Here is an 8783-nt window from a genome sequence, read left to right as displayed (position 1 = left end):
ATGTGAGGTCTGTGGCAAGAGTATCCCGCTTGCATCCCTTCGGATCAATAGAGTGTGCAGGCACAAAATCTTGGACGGTGTTCCGAGCACCATATCTCGGGGGGGTTCCCAATGATGATTCCGAAGGGCGACATCTCCATGGAGATGTGTCGGGTTGGCAGTTGAACCGACAATGTGATATCATAGCCAGTAGGACAGGCATTCATCATATGCATCTTCTATCTGTTTGTTTGCTTTGCCGACTTGTAATTGCTTGCCTAATTGTATAACATGCCTTGCTTACTTGAATTATTTGCCTTACATGCCAATACTTGTGTTTTACTTGCATTGATATTAATTGTACTTTCTACTAGGATTGAGGAGGTTCGGAAGGTGGTGGCGATGGGATCGCATGGAGGATAGGTTGGTGAAGGCTGTGGGATAGCAGAGAACTGTTAGATTAGAAACTCCTCAAGTTAGATTACCCCTTTATTATGTTATGGTTTAAGTTACTCTTTAATGTCCTTAAGTTATGCTTGTTGTTTTAGTTATGCCTTAAGATGAATCTTGTGATGGATATGAAGTCTAGGATTACCTTTGGCGTTCCGGAGTCTTATATCTTACATCATTGACATTGTTACTATACTAAGAACCTCCAGTTCTCATACTATATTCTGTTGTTGTTTTTTAGATGCAGGTCGCAACCCACCTCGATGAATTGTTTTGATGGTAACAGAAGCGAAAAATCCTGAATATACTTTTGGGAGGTTCAAGAGCAGCCGGTTCGATCCGCAGTTTGTTAAGTGTCGCCGACTCAGAGTTCCTTTGATTTCGAATGGTAAACCGGCGGCAACATTTAATGTTAGAAGGTGCAGTAGTCCTTATTTCTTTCAGGATCGGGATGCTGAGGGATAGCCCCGTATTAAATATAAATTTTGAGTATTTGAATGTGAATTTGCAATTATATATGGCATAAATAAATAAATATAAGTATATACTAATAATGCCATATGTAGGATAAGCAGAAAAGCAAAAATGAAAATAGAAATCCTCGTGTTATATATGTATCACTTTGATTTTCTCATCGAGTTGTATTATTCTATTTCATTTAATTAAATGAAATTTGTTGTTGAGTTCTTCTAATTTGTATGCATTATTTTTTTTTATTATTTCTTTCGTGCGTATATATATTGTTTTATGATATAAAAGATTTTTTTTCCACTTCTTATTAATTATTTTTAATATCCACAATAAAAAATTGTATAAAAGAGACATGCATAAAAATCATTTATATAATATTCTTCTTTGAATTTTGGCGACAAATTAAATTAATAATTCATCCATAAATATATTATACACATCTAAGATTAAAATACTTAGAATGTAAATATATTCATTGTACTTCTCTTGCGATGGTACTATAATGTATATATATAACAAAAATATTATTCGCACATTAAGATTAATTACTAGTGTATTTATATATAAAATATGTGTAGTTTAATTTATTTTTAATATGTATTTAATTTTAATATATATTTTATACTGTGACTAATTTTAATAACTAATTTTAGTGTACACATAATATAATCATATATAATTATAATTTCATTAGTAAAAATGAATCTTTTAATTTTTTCTTTTATATAATATTATAAAATGTAGTTTCTTATTATACATATTTTAAATAAGAAAATATATATAATATATAATAAAAATAGTTTAAATAATCTAATAAGATTTATGTATTTAGATCATTTTAAAATAAATAAAATTTAAAATTAATTATTTTTATTAATATAACAATTCTAATAAAAAAAATCACACTTAATACTATCACTTAAAAAATGAGGAGATTTAATTCTTAAATAACGACAACCTAAAACCAAAAGTATAGACTTAGCTATTCAAATATTTTCTCTCAATCATGGTTTCTTGTATGGTCCCAATGAATCATTTCAAAGCTAGAGAAAAGTTTGACGTTGACACAACTGATTTATGTGATTCTCTGATTTTGCGATTCTGATTTTGTGATTATATGATTCTGAATTAATTTTTGGTTTTCTGCACTTATTTTACTTGTTTTGAAATTTTGTTAATAATACTGATGAGTTATTGTGCTTGTTTACTGATTTTATTAATTTGAGTTATTTGTTTTGAGTTGATTTTATGATTTAATTTATTAATAATTCTGATTCTGTGATTCTGAGCTGCTGGGTTTAATTTATTTTTGTTTGTTTTGAGTTAATTTTGTGATTTATTTGTATTCAATTTCTGTTCAATCTATTTGTTTATTGTTGCTGATTGTTGTTCATTGTTGTTCATTATTTGTTCATTGTTGCTGATTGTTGTTCATTGTTCATTGTTGCTGAATGCTAGTAATTTTATTTTGTTGTGTTTTTGCTTCTGTTTTTTTAATTATTTGTTCATTGTTCATTGTTGTTGATTCCTAGTATTTGTGAGAAAGTACATTTCAATTGCAAGTTATGAAGTTCTTTGTACTATGAAAGATGTCTTCAACATTCTAAATATACTGATATAATGGTATTAAAAATAGAAAGGAAGAGTTTTATTATTTGTAATATACCTTTAGATGTGTTATCTTCTTGCATAAATTCTGTTAGTCTTGTGTTATTTTGTGTCATTTAATATAGTTAGTTCATTTATTTTACTATAATAAATAAGAAGTGATGGATAGATTGTATGGAGAATAGCATTCTACTCCAAGTTATATGTGTTGTTCAGTTAAATATATAAATCATATATCTTGTCGCTACAATAGATTGAAAATGCTGGACTTTATAAAAATTGGAACTCTTAACTCAACCCTTTCCATTTATTGTTAGAGTTTTTCTAATAATATATCTATTTTTTCAACCTGGTGATGAGCAAGCTTTCCATGAATCAAGTCATGTTGTTGCAGGCTGGTTCTTAAAATATTTTATATAAATGTGTGTTTTATACAGGGTAAAAAGTCAATGCAGATGTTAAGATTTACATGTGTATATGAGAGATTTGATTCTTTATTTGTGCATGCCCTTAATGTGATCTTTGATTTACACCAGCAATGTCAACTTTGATTTATGTAGTTGATTATTAATTTTGACAATATTGCAGCTTCAGATGCTTGCGGATCTTAAGGAGGAAGGTCCCGACACAGTTCACAGAGTGAAGAAATAACTAATAAGCACCTTGATTTCATTGCCATGTCTTATGTATGTTAAGTAATTTCTTTTACAACAGCACTAGGTATTGAAGTTAAAGTAGAAGCCAGGTATATTTGTTCTACAATTGTCTGTGTACTAGCGTCGTTACTTTTAGAACAATAACAATTCCCTAATCCAGTCTTATTTTCTCATTTGGGGTCCTATCCTACAAATCGTTTTCCCATTGAAGCAATGAAATTGGACCAACGCTGCAACGCATAGTTATATAATTTAAGAAAACTGGTAATTTTTTTTTGAATTGATTGAAAAACCGAACAAACCGAACCAAACCAAACCGAATTTAATTGGTTTGGTTTGGTTCGGATGGTCTCGGTAAAAAAATCGAACCAAACCGAACCGTAGTCTAATTAAACGATTGGATCGAATGATTTTTCTCTAAAAAACCAAACCAAACCGCACCACGAACATCCCTAACTGATGCTATGGAATGTCAAATATAATATAATATAAAAAAATCAGATATTTTAAAAATATTGATATTTTATTAATTTTAATCGTTAATTTTAATTATATATAAAAAATTTATATAATATATTAATTAAAATATTAATATTTTTAGTATATTACATTTATTTATTTATTATTATTTATAATACCATGATAAGACTCGTAATATTTGTCATCTTTTTAAATAAAAAAAGTTTTTATTTCTTAAAGCTTTAATAAAACTATACAAATTTTGATTTATTACATTTTAATATTTAAGATCCATTTCAATAAAATTCTATTCATAATTCTATTCAGAAAAAACTATTAGTAGTTAAGCTTTCCTATACTCTTGTTATCATCTTTAAATTTTTTATTTTACCATGCAGTAACTACGGACTGATGTAGCCATCTAATGTATTTTGTATCAAATTTGTAGAGTTATTTTGCAAACATCTTCACATTTTTTGTGTTCATGCAATTGCCAAGGTTCTAACTGAGACACATTTCACAAATGCAATAAACTTTGACAAAACAAAGTCATTGATTTTCTTCGTCATACAGAGCAAGTGAATGTTTCTTTAGTCCAAAGTCCAAATATCCATGGGTAACAAAAAATCAAGCGTTGATTGAACTAGTATTGATTTGCATATATGAAACATTTTGCTTTTCTGTATTTAAAGTATGTGTCAACTTCATATGAAGTTTCATCTAACTTGTTCACATTTCCTGTTATTCTATATTCATTTGGATTTGATAAGTGTGCATCTCATCATTTATAAATAGAAAATATGGAATTTGAGACAAGAACCTGATATGCATGTTTATCTCTAAATTCTAGCTTTTTAATCTTGCAATTGCATCTGAGGTATCTTTCTTATTCCGTTTTGCTTCTATCTTAAAAGTTTTTTAATACTGCTAGTGCTAAACCAGTTTTTATTGTGCTTCTGATAATATGGTTGCAATTGCAGTTGCAGACAACAGTTTAAAATTAAATTCAAATCAATTAAACAACATAAATTAACTTGATAATGTATTCAATGTTAAAAAGTCTTTCATTTAGAATTGGGATCTTCAGTGTAATAAAAGGACAAAGATGTGAAAGTATAGTTTAAAAGCTAATCAAGTTAAAAATACTTAACTAAAAAATAAGACCAACATTGGAGAAATAATTCGATTGGTCCTGATAGCTAATTATATACTATTAAAGTTACAGGAAGATTTGGTGAACAAAATTTTAGAGCTTAGTTTATGTATATGCTTTAAATCTTTTTCGATGTGTATTTGTTTTATAGTTTGAATTTTGAGGTTTAAGACTAATGTAATTGAAGGTTGTAGAAGGCTTAGAGAAGGAGTTGAATCTATGGCCTTCTTTTACTTTAATTGAAATAAGTCTTTGCTTACAATCTTTTACTTAGGATCTGTTTTGTAAAATCCCTAAAATACCCTTATTTCTCTTCTTTTTCCCCAAACCAGAAACCCTAGTTCTCAAATTGGGAAACCCTTTACCTAGCCACCAGCCACACCCACGAAAGAGAGACGAGAGATCCAAAGAGTGGGGAGCCGCGAGGGAAGAAGAGGAAGTAGGGAGAGACTGCACCGCGCCCAGTCATCACCGTCGTGTTGCGTCCCACTGTCGCTGCCATCGCGCCTGGTGCTGCACGCCAAGCTCGTTCCTTCATCGTCAATGCTGCCAGAGAGGAGAGAAGAGGGCGACGTGATGCAAGCCAAGGCCGAGAGGAAGGGGACGCCGCCGTGCCTCCATCGCGATTGATCCGCCGCCACTGCTGTTGGGTACGCCGTGGGAAGAAACGCGATGGTGGGGAAAGAATCTGTCATTGCTGCTGAGCTCTGCCCCTGTTTTTGGTTTGTCTTTCTAAAGCCGCTGTTGTCATTGGAGTTACATGATTAGAGGAAAGATGGAACTGCTGCTGCCATGGCCGCCGCGCCTCTACCACCAAGAAACGCCTAGCCGCCGCCGCCGAAGCCAGCCTCGCTGCCATTGTCGTAGTTGTAGATTTGGAGCTTCGAAGAGAGAGGAGTTCCCGGAGAGAGAGAAACGCCAAGGAGGAGGGACCATCCGCTGCTGCGCTGTTCCTGTCGCCGTTCGGATGTATCTGAGCTAAGCCATCGTTCTTGCCGCCGGAGTTGTTGGTGCTGCTAGAGCTGAATTGCTCCTGTCATTATCCCAGTCCAGCTTTTTTCCTTGATTCTGCTCTAGCTTTCATGTCCTATTATGCCACCATTTAATCTATCTTATCCTTGTTTTAATTCGATTTTAGTTTTGCCTGTTTTAGATTCCCAGAACTATCGCCAGCTCCATCTTTTGTCGCTACTCCGGTCCAAATTTTTGCTCTCATTCGTTTTATTCTACTTCAATCCTCTTCACCTTGAATTTGGCACTCCGGGTTTGATATCTTCGGTCCCTTGGGACCACATTGTGAGTAGGCTTTACATTTATAATTGTTTGATTGTGTATCTATAACTATTTTGACATATATCTATTATGATCTTTGAATTATACTCACTATAGTTGTCTAGAACGGTTTTAAATTGATTAGAATAATTGATTTATTAAAATTGAATAATTTATTTTTATGAAGTTTATACTTTCGGAACTATACATGAGACCATATATATATTTTTTATGAAGTTTTGCATTATTTTAAATTGTTTGAATTTACTTGAATATCTGTTTTTGAAGCATTGAAGTATTTGTTGGTATTCACTTAGTTTAAAGATTGTGAAATATATTTGAAATGTGTTATGATCGAAAAAGTATGATTGGAAAGAATTCTGATGAGAAAGTATAATATGATTTGATTTGATTCGATACCTTATATATTTGAAAGATCAAAGATTTGTTGTATTTAAAATTATATGTTTTGAATTGGTTTGGGAGGCTCGTATTAGAAAACCGTAGTTAACGGCGGTTATGACGTTAACTTAGATGCATCTAACTCAGACTCCAGCTAGCAGGGGTGTTGCTAGCCTAACGTGTAGGCCACACGTTAGATCTGTTATTCTGTTAGGACACACAAGAGGAAAGGGCTACCCATAGAGGTGGAGCCGCCCAGGTGTGGACTTTTGATTTGATTTTTGTATGAGAACTCCCTTATTGATTCACTTATTATTATCAATTATTATTTTCTAATTAAAAATTACTTTGATAATAATATTTATATAGTCTCATGCCGATTATAGATGTATTGTCTAGTCACTGAGTTGCAAAACTCACCCCGTTTATCTAAAATTATTTTTCAGGAACAAATACTTGACTATGTGAGACTTTCTATTCAAGAGTAATAATCTGCAACGAGTATCTATTCTTTATCGAGTTTCTAGGTGTATATGCTCCATATGTCACAGGCAGGATCTAACTATTCTTAATTATTTTAATTTTTGTTAAAAATGTATAATTATTTATTTTAGAACTTGTAAAATATTTGTAAATTTCTTATTTAACTTATATTTGCGTATGTTAGGCTTGCTTGGGGATTATTTTCCTGAGTGCCGGTCATGGCTCATTTTCAGCCGTGACAAAGTGGTATCAGAGCTTAGGTTTAATCTGTGTAATATGGAGCATGTGTCCTATGGTAGGATCACAATTGTATAAATAGAAGCACGCCTATTTGTACTAATTGTGGCACTATCAAAGGCCTATAGGAATGTCCTCTTTGTCCTCTATGTCATTGTTGTCTTCTGATTATTATGATCATGCGTCCTCTGTCGCTTCTTACTACTCCTGTCCTTTTGCACTCAATCTTGACTTATCCTTTGGTAGAATTTTTCAAACGTGTTTTGGCAATGATTTCAGCTTTGGTTCCGGTTCGCAATTTCTCTCGTATCTAGTTCTAATTTTCTTCGATTTTGTGAATGTATGCTTTAATCTTCTTCGTCTTCGTGTTGTTCTATGATTCCTGATGTCAATAGTTCATGAATTACTTAAAAGATTCAATCTATGTTTGCTGCGAATTACCATCTGATTCCTTTATAGAATTCTATTTGAATTTGTGGAATGCATAGATTTGTTGAGTTACTAATTGAGCTGCTTTGTTCTAGATTTGATAAGCGATATTGGAGTTTTCTTCTTATGTTGATAATCTTTGGAGTTATGACCTAATTTTGATTTGCTTGTAATCATTTCTTTCAAATCAAGAATTTTGAAAACGGTTATTTAGTTGCTCAAGAAGAAGGGCTATGCGATGAACATATGAATGTAGTGTTGTTGTTTGTTGGATTGATGATTTTCTCTGCTTAAGTGTAGTGAATTATTTAGATGATCAGTTAGCTGGATCGAAGGTCTTTTCCAATCTAAGAGCTTTCAGTTAATTTAGTACTTTGCTTATGCAAAAAAAAAAAAAAATTCTTTCGTTTATTAGCAACTTTCTTCAACATGTCAGTGGTCTACAATAACATAGTGTTTTTAAGTTGAATATCAGATGTTCTGTCATGTGCATGATGGAAGCTATCTAATAATCTTGTTATATGTAAAAAGGAATTTGGTTTACTCATTCTTTCATGTGTCATATGCTGAAAAAAAAAAGAGTTTTGGTAGCAAATTCAAAACACTTGAAAAAGAATCAGACAATTGTACCTTAGTTTAGTCAAGGCTTCATTCTATTTGTATCTTAAATTCCTTCCCTCTCATCTAGTTATATCTCTTTAATTTATGAAAAATTAATTGCTGCCGTTGAAATTTTGACAAGGTGAATTTGGAAGTAGTTATATGTACAACTACATGTAGACCATCACAACTTTGTGGATTGCCTAATCTTGTCTAAGTTGATTTAGAGTAGAATGGTTTACTTGGTTTTAGTTCTTCCCTGCTATTTTAAACTTATCATTGCATAAGATGATTTTCAGGAAGACATTCCGTAAATAAATTAAATGGTTCAGTCTTCAAATTGCCAAGTACTCATTGATCGAATTAACAGAATTATTTATAATTATATTAGTTTTAAAGATTTTATCTATTTTGCTCATTGATTTTGTTGGCCATGTGGATGTTAGTATCTGCAATTCTGCATGGAACATGTTTTAAACTGACGTGCATATAATGAATCTCATTATTTGAATTGGCTATGTTTGTAAACATGGTAGTTCCAATATGAAAAAAACGGAAAGTTTTGAAACAAGATCATTTTTTTT

The sequence above is a fragment of the Arachis hypogaea genome, chromosome 15 (assembly GCF_003086295.3).
Source record: "Arachis hypogaea cultivar Tifrunner chromosome 15, arahy.Tifrunner.gnm2.J5K5, whole genome shotgun sequence".
Classification (NCBI taxonomy): Eukaryota; Viridiplantae; Streptophyta; class Magnoliopsida; order Fabales; family Fabaceae; genus Arachis; species Arachis hypogaea.
Note: the sequence above shows the minus strand (reverse complement) of the source record.